Source organism: Euprymna scolopes, chromosome 8 (assembly GCF_053919585.1).
Source record: "Euprymna scolopes isolate OS-2025 chromosome 8, ASM5391958v1, whole genome shotgun sequence".
NCBI lineage: Eukaryota > Metazoa > Mollusca > Cephalopoda > Sepiida > Sepiolidae > Euprymna > Euprymna scolopes.
Genome location: NC_136489.1, coordinates 13,573,414 through 13,585,642, shown reverse-complemented (window position 1 = coordinate 13,585,642; position 12,229 = coordinate 13,573,414). Strand labels below are relative to the sequence as shown.

Genomic DNA, 12,229 nt, shown 5'->3' with positions numbered 1-12,229 from the left:
CCGTGTTTCCAGAAAATATACAAAAATGTAAGATGCCTTAACAGGAGATTTAAATTCAGGGAATTTTGGTTCATTGATATCTAATTAATGTATTAAATTTAATGCAACTCTGAAATATTTTGATTTTCAGATGACAGGTACTGTCTATATTATTTCTCTAAAACCTCCTAAAAATATTTCAAAGAAACTTAAATTTGGGGAATATTTATTAATTTATGCATAATAGCTATTGTTAAAGCCACACAAAAATTGGAGGTATCAACATTTTTACAAAAGGCTTTTATTCATTCTCTGTCCCTTTGCGGAAAACTAAATTCTACTAAAAATTTCCTGAATTAGTACACTTTAAACCTAGCAATTATGTTTCAAAATTCATAATGATAGGACACTTAGTTAAGGTGTGAATCCTGTACATATAAATATATGAACATATGCTCACACTTAAAATTTTTCTAAATAGAGATATATTTTTGAATTGACTGTCTAGCGTTCAGCTAATTTTCACTTGGTTCTGAATATGTTGAACTTCTGTCTATTCTTAAATAGTTTAATCATCTCTTTACGTTCACAAAATTTTCAGACCTGACAACCACTTAGACTCAGCAAACTTGTCTGAATCAACCTGGAGCCATACTTATTATTCCAATCATTAACTTTGCAGGCAAAATACTTCCTCTACTGTTGAAGCAATGAATTTCTAAGCTTTTCTTCCGTTGGATGGCTGTCATTTTTGCTCTAGCAGCATTTACCTTTAGAATAAAAGTGAAAGCACCATTCTTTAGTGAGAAGCAAAATCCGGGGAGGTATTTACATTTTTAGTCGCGTGCAAGTGACTATATAACTCGGTCGGTCGGTCTGTCTGTCGGTATGTCCGCAACACTTTTGTGCTTGGGCTTTTTGGTTGAGATCAAAGGTCTGTTGTTAATAGATGCTGTTCTTAGATTTTTAAGCTTTTCTTGGCCTTTTGGCCAAGATCAAAATGTAGTATCTGCCGGAACAGATACTGCAAGCAACGACCATATGTGGGGGCAACCTCATATATAAGACCTTGGTCAATGTAGGGGCAACCCCTCATACCAATTGTCACTATCCAGCTCCCCTACTCCCCGGGGAGCTGGTCCGCATTTCCCCATTCACTCCTCACTTTAAAAATCGGCCTTGTGCCTAATTTGCTCGGTGGGGGAGCAAATAAATACTCCCTTTTCTTGGCCTTTTGGCCAAGATCAAAGTGTAGTATCTGTTTTTACTACATGCTGTACTTATGTTTGTAACTTTGTGATATAAAGTGGGGGATCAATTTTCTGTGTTAATTTAATGTAAAATGATCACCCACTTTACAACCACTCAAATCCATTCAAGTCATTCTCCAGATCATTCAAGTTGTTTTTGAAGGATTCTAATTATTTTTTAAGCATTCAAGTCATTATTAAGGTCATTCAATTCATCCTTAAGGTGATTAAAGTAATTTTAAGTCATTTCCTTTTTATTTAAGTCATTTTAGCCCATTTTTCAGTCATTTAAGTTTATCTTTAAGAATTTCATGCCAATCCTACATTCACGCATTCATTCATTACACGAGAGCACGCAACTAATGGTTATCGGCCTTGTTATGATTAAATATAACAATAGTTTTATAGTAAGATTAGCCGACTTATTTGGTGTTTGTCTCACAGCTAGCACCTTCAAGAAAGACCAGTAGGGGCGCCTCAAGCTATTAGCAGTAACCCAACTCCTTCTAAAATCCTGAAAAAGTGAACCTCCTAAAACTACACAAAATAACGGAGAACAAGTCATCAATGGCGGGAGATCTGGTGACTTTGGCATCAGGAGAAATTCTTAGTTTACTTGGATTTGTCAAAGATGAATTTGTTTTAAATATAAATATTAGTTTTATTCCAGTTTTTGCCTTCTTGTCTCAAATTCTAGTATTAAATATTAAATTCGTTTTAATGCCAATAGGCAGTTAAAGAAAAATAAATTGTTTGAGACCATAAAAATAATTCCCAAAGTATTAATAATCTTCACCCATTCATTTATTTTAAGTTTATTATATTTTTATGCTTTAATTGATGTTTGGAGATATGACGTCAATTATAAATCTATGAGTTAAGGTAATAGATCTAATTCACAGAAAACCAAAGTAAACATAGTAAGTAGCAATAAAAATGGACTCTAAAGAAAATGAGATGAATAAAGACCTGATCAGATCAGTATATATATATATATATATATATATATATATATATATATATATATATATATACATCAATTGAATAAAATCACAACCTACATGAATAGAAATTCACCTATTTTGGCGTTAAGCTCTTACAGCTGTTTCGTGAAAGGATGGACAATTACCTCTCGTCCATAGAACTGTAAATCTTCCATCTAGTCACTCCTCAGAGACGCTTACAACTATTCCCAACTAGTTCTTAAATCCGTTGTGAATACGTTTATTTTTTCCCTCCATATCAAATGGAGCTCATATTTATACTTAGTTTTTAGTTTCGTACAACCCTTACAGTCAAGAACATCTTCCTATAACTTTGTTTTTAGTCTATTTTGGGGGCACTATTTTAAATTAGTCTCACTTTTAAGGATATTCTAATTTAATTTTAGCTTTTATTTAGATTTCACGGGTTCGTGGAACGAATGAGAAATCGATCAAACCCTGAATTCAGGATCCAGGATAGAATATGTACAATTAAACATGGATTTGAGGTTTTAAAAAAAATGGGGGATTCTGTGAAAGTTAGTAAAACAATAAAAACTTGTTATTTACGTCTAGTTAGAACTTGATAATATTTACATGTAAAAAATAAAATGTGATAAATTAGTAAGTTGGAGAAGTATGAAGCTAACGATTATAATAATGAGTTAAGGAACTGACAAAAATAACATGGATTTGCGGTTTTAAAAAAAACGGGAGATTATATTACACTTAGTAAAACAATAAAAACTTTCTTTTTTACGTCTATAAAAACCTTTAGATCTAAATCACTTCTAAAAACATTGTGACGATAGAAGGATTTAAAAATTATATAAGCTCTAGGTTCACTAGGAATTTAAAATACTACATTAAACCAAGTTAGGTGTTTCTGTAATTCTATCTTGTATTATAATTATTCATTTATTGTGGGTATTCCTCTTTATCTATTATCATTATAATTTAATTTTACATTATCTCTGGTCTTAGTTTTTTTTGTTTTTTTTTTTATAGAATACTTTGCATCAAACCTATTTTTATTTAGTCTGGATTAAGTTTAGATAACAGGAATTTATTTTTATGCAGAAATCCTTGGATGATTTCTTTGCGTGAGTTCAGTAATTTGTCGTTTGTCATTAAAATATGATAAGATTCTAGTATGCATAAGCCGCACCTACCTGATTTTGATGGCTAGTATTTTCTTGCTTTCCCTATAATAGACCATTTTAGTTCATACTTTATGTTTTTACTTATGAGATCTCTGACCCTTTCCCCAAGGGCAGTATCGTTTTTAATTTTCATATTTTTATTCAGGTTGTTCTTTATTCGGTTATTAGTTTGGTTGGTTCTATCAATATTATTCACATTATTTCTAATTATTTTAAATGATGCAACATGGTTACTATAACGCTGCTTAAACTTGCAACCAGTTGATCCAAGGTATGTTTCCGTACCAATATATATATATTGTAAAAGAGAGGGGGATTAGGAAAATACATATCCAAGAGCGAACTTAACAGAACAGTTTTGATCAGTTTAATATCTTCTTACAAACAAGACATAATGTCATTAAACCTTATGTCTAGAATAATTATTTAAAGTTGTTTTACTATCCATTACATGATTGTGATTCAAGAAAATTATTGCGGTATGCTTGCATGTTTGACGACATTAACAAAAATTATACCAGGTTTATTTATTTACACTCGAAGACTTTATATGTGAAACAAATAAAGAGTATTTATACATTTTTATACAGACAATAGCTTTTGGTAAAAAAAAGAATGCATGAGGTCATGTGTGCCTGTGCGTTGTTGATCATTGCGATCGTGTGAGAATAACACTTTGTTAAATGTGATTACAGAGTTAATTTAGTGACTGCACATTTCGTTGTTCATGATTTTTGCAAAGTTTATCGTTCCTCTGTAAGGCTGTTCGATATGCAGAGATCGTTCTATAATCAAGACTGTTTATGTGTGTCAACAATCTCCGAGTGCATGAGTGCCAGCAAACTTTTGTTTGATAACATGGGAAAAAAGAAAGAAAGGGACGAAAGAGGATGTTGATATCGCCAACTATCTATTGAAACATGCAACTCTGGAAATAAGGACTCTAAAGAAAATGAGATGAATAAAGACCTGATCAGAGGTAGTTTAGTTTATAAGTCAATTTCTTAATCTAAAATGGACATTAAAACAAATATGATGTCGACTACTGTAAAGTGTTGGTAAGATGGCGTATATTTGAAAGCACCCTAATTGCCAGGAATGTCTTGTTTACGTAGCCAGCGGGCTAGGCTACTTCTATGGGGGTGTGATGCCAAGACCACTCCGGTCTTGTAACTGGGCGTCTTATGTTCGATTCAACCTCTACACGCCCTCCCCCTTCCCAGGGCCACAAGATACTCGTGTTATGGTCCAATGGTTTGAGGCTTTGGAGTAGTTGTGCAACATGCCCCATATCTGTGGGAATAGGTTCTTGGGTGGTCACGTCACCCTTCTGCTATGACGCACCGGTTGGTCTTCCTCAACCTTCATCATCCCAGGGGATGCTGTGTCATTCACCTCCATCTGTTCTGCTAGAGTTTTTGGATGTTTCAGGCTTGTGTTGATCCGTACATGTGGGGGACGATCGTCCCGGTACTTCAGACTCTGTTAGGTTGTCTATGGTATTCAACATTCCTGGTGGCTCCTCAGGTATCGAATGACAAGGGGTATCTACCATGGGGTTTATTCCTCAGAGGAATCCTCAATTGCGACGGGTTACCTAGTTACTTCCATCAGTGTGTACATTATACTGCCAGTTACCCAGTGTTTCCATCACCCTTACTGTTTTGCCCATCAGTGTGGTGTGGACTAACTTAGTTTTGAACCTGCACTGTTTCCCCAACTTTCAGTTCCTGAAGTGACTTTTTAGATTGTATTCCCTTTCATTCTGTATGTGTCTTTTGCCATCGCTGTTCCCTTTAATGACTGATTTCTCTCCAGCGTTTTTGGATTCGATATTGGTCCTGGAGCACTGGGAGATGGTCCTTTATCACGCAACCATAGAGCATCATCACTGGAGACATGTCGGTCTTGCAGAGTGTTACAATGAGTCAGTAGGGACCTAGCTGTCTGGTCATAGCATAGGCGACCGCAACTGTCCGTGCTATCAATAAGTGTCGTTTTAATAGCCAACTCTGCTCTCCTATAGCTTTGAGGATAATATGCCGATCATGTTCCTTTCCTTATGCCCAATTATCTAGGAACTGGTTATATCCATTGGAGTCAAACCAGTTTTGTAGGGCATCACATGTGGCCTTGGCATTCCTGGACGACATCACAGTGACTTCTACCCATCCGATGTATCTATCTGCATATGATAGGTAGTTTTGCCCACGTAAATCGAAAAAGTCCGTCACTGTCTTCTGAAATGGGAACTCAGGGTTTGAGAGCGGCATTAGGGGTTCCCTAGCTTGTGATGGAGCCATTACGTTGCATACTTTGCACTGTCTGACAAATGCTCATGTTCAGTCTTGGCCAAAACAGCCGTTGTCTGGCGTTTGCCAACATTCCATGGACGCCCTGATATGCCGAGTGGAGCAATTCCAGTACCTCCCTCCGCACATAGTTTTTTGGGTATAAGAATTTTATTTTCCATTATCATCACCCCTTCCAAGCAATATAACTTCTCTTTCATATGCCAAAACCGGCGAATTGTTTCCGGCAATTCGTGCCGAGATTTATGCATGAATTCAGCAAGGGTATGCCATTCCTCATCAGTAGGAGCTGCAGCCACAATCCTGTCCCATGTTATTGCCCTTAATTTGGAGTCCTACTCAAAAGTGGAGTTAAATGACGCTCTTATGGCACCATCAATGGTTTGTGCGATGTCCTTTTCATTTGCTTCCTCCTGGCTTAATGTTATTGGGCATCTCGATGTACAGTCTGGTGCCGCATTGTGTTTGCCAGGGAGATGCTTTATTCGACATTTGTACATCAAGGACCGTTCTTTGAAGTTGAAGAGTCTTGGGTTCTTTATGTCCTCCAGAGCTTTGTCCGAGAAGATTTTCACTAAGAGCTTATGGTCCACGGTGACTAACAGCGCTGGGCATCCCAAAACAAACATGCTGCATGCTTCCAGTCTGTAGACTAATGCCAATGCGTCTCCTTCCACTAGTATATATCGGGACACTGCGTCATTAGTAAATTGGAAGCCAGCCAGGATTAATATCCAGTGGTCCTCACCACACTTCGGTCTGGCTTCAGTGGCACAGTTGCAGTGGGCATGATGTGGGCATACATTAAATGCACTGGAAAAGAAAATATCCCAAGCCTGTCCTACTGAAGTCCGTCGACAAGCAAGTTGGTCTGTTCACTTCAAAGGTTCTTACACCATTCTTGATCTCTTCTGTGATCCTTTTTTTCGACTCTTCGAAGATTCCATCGAGTGTACTGTCCCAGTAGAACTTTCAATTTTTGTCTTCAACAACTCCCGGAACGGGGCCATTACTTTGGCCTGAGAAAAAGCATAAGCTACCTGGTTTACTACTCCAAACCAGAATCTTATCAGTCAGTTATATTTTTTGGTGTCGGAAAATTCTGTATTGCTTCAGTCATTTTTTTTGTGGGTTTTATCCCGTCTTCCATTATCAAGAACCCGGCAAATTCCACCTCTTTTTCTGCGAAGTGAAATTTCTTGGGGTTGAATACAATACCATTTTTGCTGCAGTTATTTATGTACTCCATAGTATGCCAGAATGATATTTCAGTAGAGTCGTCCCATAGTATCGTGTCGTCTATGCATCTTGTTTTCGTTGGCATATCTACAGTGATATTGTCGAACCTGCGTGTATATGCGTCTCCTGATACTTGGAATCTTTGTAGTGTCCGAAGACAATGGTATCTACCCATTCCGTGATGAAGGTAGTTGCATCTCTTGCCAATGGGGAGAGGGTTAGGCTATGATAGTCATTCCATGCATCCAAGACGGTTTTCCTAGTTTTTGCAGGCACCATCGATGCCTGGTTGAAAGAAGACGGTGTATGATGGGTTTCTCGTAGGGTAGCGGTGTTGAGCTTTTGTAGGTCTACCGTATGCCTTGGTGACCAATCCTTTTTCGGTGCAACCACCATTCTGGAGCACCATGTTGTAGGTGTACCCACTGGTACAGGTTCTATGATGCCCAATGCCATGTCTCGGTCGAGGTCCTCTTTGTTTCTTTTCTTCCAATGGTGTGGGACCATGATTGGGTGTGGACAGCTGAGGATTTGGGCCCCCGGGATGAACGTGATGTCTATGGGTTTTCCTTTCATTACCTGCAGCCGTTGATGTGGACATACATCGAATGCACTAGAGTTAAAATTCTCCTTCATCCATCATTCCAATCTGGGTCTGTTTTCTTCCATAGGGGCAAAAGGGATAGTGTTCGGCTTAGGTAGGGCATTACTTCTTTGTGGACAACTACATGGTGCCTTTCCATTGTCACTAGTTGCCACGTTCTGCTGTGAAGTTAGGTCTGGAAAGTTCTCTGGTACCAGACCAAGGTCTTTTAGGGCTGACTCGGACAGGCAGAAATCTGATGTATATTTTGATACAAATGTGATGTGTTTCCCGCGATCCTACTCTGATTTTAGCAAATTTCACGTTTTTTATGTTTAGTGGATTTTCTCGGAGTCCCCAAATTCAGTGATTGATCGCTACTAGATATTAGTCTCGAAACTTCAGAAATTTTTGGATTTCTGGTCTGCTAGAGCATGTTTGTCGCACAATGTCTATGATTGCATCAATCCAATGAGTATGGAAGCCAGCATGATCTTCTGCAATCTCTACCGTCAGAGTTTGTGCTGGATCAGGAGTGCCTCTTCAGAACTTTTCTGCTGAGCAACCCCCTCGTCCTTTTGAGCTGTGAGGGTGTGAGCTCTTCCCACACTATTTACAGGGTTCAGCATCTCTTGGGGTTGATACGGTCTGGTTTTCCCAAGGCCGCTGCCTGCAACCCGACATCTGTATGCTCGTTGTAGTAGGATATACACTACTGTGGAGATGGGGGATAGACTTGTCCGTGGCCTCTAAACTGACAAGCTTGTTGAATTTTTCTTTCAGTGTCCTAAGCGTCACAGCCTCCAAGAGCACCTTGCTTTGATGCTCCAAGTTTGCCAGCCCTGCCACCATTTGTCCTGTTACCATAACGTTGGAGGAGCTGATTTTCCAACCACATTCTGTCTCGTTCGGATAAATAACTGAAAATCACTGAAAAGTTGCAGAATCTTGTGACTGATCGAAGTCATGCCACGAAGTCCGAAACTGATTCCGTCTCCTTCTGCCTTATGGAGTGGAATTCTTGCCAGTACACTTGTGTAGGCTTCTGACGGCTATGAGCTTTGTGTCATTTTTTTTTTTTTATTACATTTTCATCCCCAAACAAGGCACATTGCCATTTTGATGTAGGGGGCTACTATCAGGGACATAAGCTACAGGGGTATTATGTGGGGAGTTGAGCAGCAAGATGTCGGTTTACGTTACACTTGAACTTTTGCATGTCAGAACAGTTGGGGAAGCAGGAAACGGGAAGGGAATTCCAAAGTCTAGCGGTTCTGGGGAAGAAACTACTGGAGTAGAAGGCTCCCTTACATCTAGGGATCTCAACTGTGAAGGGGTGGGATTTTGTTGCTTGTCTGATTTTTCGGGAGTATTTAATTCGAGGGGGTACAAGTGCTTGCAGTTCGTCAGAGAATTCACTGTTAAAGTACTTGGAGAACAGGCAGAGGAATGCTACATTTTATCGATTGGACAGAAGCTGAAGCTTAGATGACAGTTCAGGACTTATTAGGTTGGCGACTCTCATTTGTACCTTGTCTAGGAGCGAGAGACTAGTAGCAGATGCACCAGCCCGAATATGACAACAATACTCCATACATGGGCGAATGGTGGACTTATAGAGGTACAGGATACTTTCGGGTGTTAGTAGCTTTCTAGCACAGAAGAGAGAGCCTTCCTTTTTCGCAGTGGTCCTGGCAATGCTCTCCATGTAATCTTTTTCAACTCTTGTTTCCTGTGAACGTTAGGCCGAGTAGTTTAAAATATGTACTTTCAGATAAAGAGTCTTTGGTCATTGTAATTGGTGGTAGAGAAGGTTTCTTGTAGTTATTGAAGGAAACAAGTTTAGTCTTGGCAGCATTGAATGTGACCATCTATTTTTGTCCCCAATCCACTACAGATTGGAGGTCATCCTCTAGTGTTTCTGCCATTTTTCTAGATCTGTGTTCATTTGTTTTCCTGTCATGTCTGTTATAGAGCGTGGTGTCATCAGCATATATACCCATCTCACTGACAATTTTGTCAGGGAGGTCATTTATGAATATCAGGAATAATATAAGTCCAAGGATAGACCCCTGGGGCACTCCCGCATTTATATCATATTGTTTAGATGTATGAACATCGAGGACAACCTGGATTTTTCTCTTATCTAAGAAGGATTTAATTACGTTAAGTATTCTTCCAGTGATACCGTATGATCTGATTTGCCTGAGGAGACCTTCATGCCATACCCTGTCAAAAGCCTTAGATATATCTAGAGCTACTGCTCTACCCTCCCCTGCCTTCTCAAGTGAATGGTATATACGCTCATAGATTACAGTTAGGATGTCTGCTGTGGAACGGACTTGCCTAAATCCATATTGTTGGTCGGTCAGAAGCATAGTGTCTGTAAGGTGATGAACAAGAGCTTGGTTAATTATGGACTCGAATATTTTGGCAAAAAGTGGGAGGAGGCTAATGGGGCAGTAATTTACTGGGTCAGTTCTTTCACCAGAATTCTTGAAAACTGCTACCACAGAAGCAGTTACCCAGCAGGCAGGAAAGCAAGATTAGTTAAGGCATTTGTTGTAAAGTTTGGAGAGAACCAGAGCTATTTCGGCAGAGCACTTTTTTACTTGCACAGCCGGGATGAGATCAAGTCCACATGCTTTTGAAGTGTCAAGATTTTTTATGATAGCATGCACCTGAGAAAGGGTGATTTTCAGATCGTCTAGTATAGCATCTGTCCGCAAAGAAAAGTCAGGCAGGGGGTGGTTAGAAGGGTCCAGTGTGGAGTTATAGGCAAACCGACTGGCAAGCATGTTAGCCTTTTTGGTTGCTGAGCAAACAACCTCATGATTGTTAGATAGTGGGGGAATTGTTGATTGCCAATTATTTACTACACTGTTAACAGCTGCTGGTTCCGTCATCCCACACATCTCCTCGTATCTATTCCAGGAATCATTGAATATCGCCAAGTCACCATTACTTGAGTTCGGTTCTATGGTAGGTCTGTCGAGTCTCCTTGTAAGTGGCTTGCTGGACTGTCCTCTGTCTCTTCGCAGGGCGATGTTCTCTTGCTGTAGCTTGAGAATCTGTTGAAGTAATGTCTGTTTGTTCGTCCATATTCCAAAATTGTTTGTCGCAGGATTCCTATATCGGCGACGCCATGTAAAGTGTCGGCAAGACAACGTATATTTGAAAGCACCTTCGTTGCCATGAATGCCTTTTTCAAGTAGCCCGCTCTCGCCTCTCGTGCAAGTGGGCGAGTCTACTTCTATGGGAGTATGACGCCAAGACCACTCCGGTCTTGTAACTGGGCGTCTTGGATTCCATTTCACTTCTACAACTACCAATATGATTTGAATTATTGTCCCAGTGGAATGTACAAAGGGCTATTAATGAGTATATAGAAAAAAACTCAACAAACTACAGTTGATTCTTAAGTATTTTCCATACGTGTAATAAAGTCGGTTTTATTTCTCGATTTTTGTCATTGATAGTTTTCATCTTACAAAGTAAATATTTGATTCTAGTTCATCATTCATGATTAATACAAATAAATAGAAGTAATTTGTGTTAATTTATTTCAAGAAAATTTTTACTCGTATTGAAATTATTTTATTCTTATAAAAAGGGATATAGTAGTTATTTCCCTTGGTATGGAACATGATATAATTAAATAATTAGGAATATAACAGAAATATTTTAGAAAAAAAAACAAGTGCCATTCAATGTTGTGTGATTTTCTCAGTAGTGAACCTGAATTAGCCTCCCATTTGCTGTATCGAAATGGATTTTTATCTGTGCGGTTACCTACAAGACAATGTCTATCACAACAATTCCCACACTATTTTCCTGAAATGACGAACCATCATGGCTAGCATAATGGCAGGGTCAAAAAAGAAGTATGCCAGAGATATTAACAATTTTACATTATCCATGTGTGCTTTATATTATTTCTATCACTCTCGTTTCTTTCTCTTTCATTGCATGAGTTGGAAAGGTGATAGTCAACACCAAAAAATGTCGGTTGTAGGGGCACATGCGCAATATTAGAGATCATTGATTGCTGAGTAATGACGTCAACCTACAGTCTCATCGAAAGTTGGGGGGGGGCATAGAAAATTAGCTAAAAACAGAAAACAATGGGACGTCCTACATTTTAACCTGGATTGGAATTACATAAAAAGCAAAACAAAAGAACAATCGAATTGTAATACACCTTCCTATGTCAGTAGCTTTTTCCCCAAGAACTGCAATCTTGTGGAATTCTCTGCCGACTGTTTTACTTCTACCTATAGTCTTTATCTGTTCAAAACTAATGTCTTTATGATAATTATCTTTCATTTCTGTTAGCTCCTTATCTCAAGATCTTTCATGCCTCGTTTATAACGATTTATGTAAAAAAAAAAAATGAATTCATCACTATTTAACCATTAATATATCCATATTGTTATACCTATCCTCAAGTATTTTTGCCTTCATATGTAGTGAATTTTGTTTACAACAGATGATTGTAAATTCATAATTCTATGGGTGCCCTTTTTTGGAGTGGGGGCGGGGGTGTCATGTTCTAATATTTGACCCAACCACTTAGATTCAATAAACCTGTTCGAATCACTACATGGACGTACTTCTTAAGTCATGTCTTCACAATTGTGCCAAACATTATTCAGGTGTTTCATTCCTGCCATCTCATAATATTATTCTCTTGTATTGCATTTAGCTTTAACACAAATAT

At 38.6% G+C, this 12,229-nt stretch overlaps 1 protein-coding gene and 1 pseudogene across 1 annotated transcript in view; both read left to right on the top strand.

Annotated features, from left to right (window-relative positions):
• The window catches only part of LOC145283491 (HEAT repeat-containing protein 4-like), a 2,203,577-nt gene that overhangs the window by 338,262 nt on the left and 1,853,086 nt on the right, over positions 1–12,229 (top strand). The gene's annotated exons all lie outside the window — the stretch shown is intronic.
• Positions 1,198–1,334, top strand: LOC145284228 (U2 spliceosomal RNA; annotated as a pseudogene).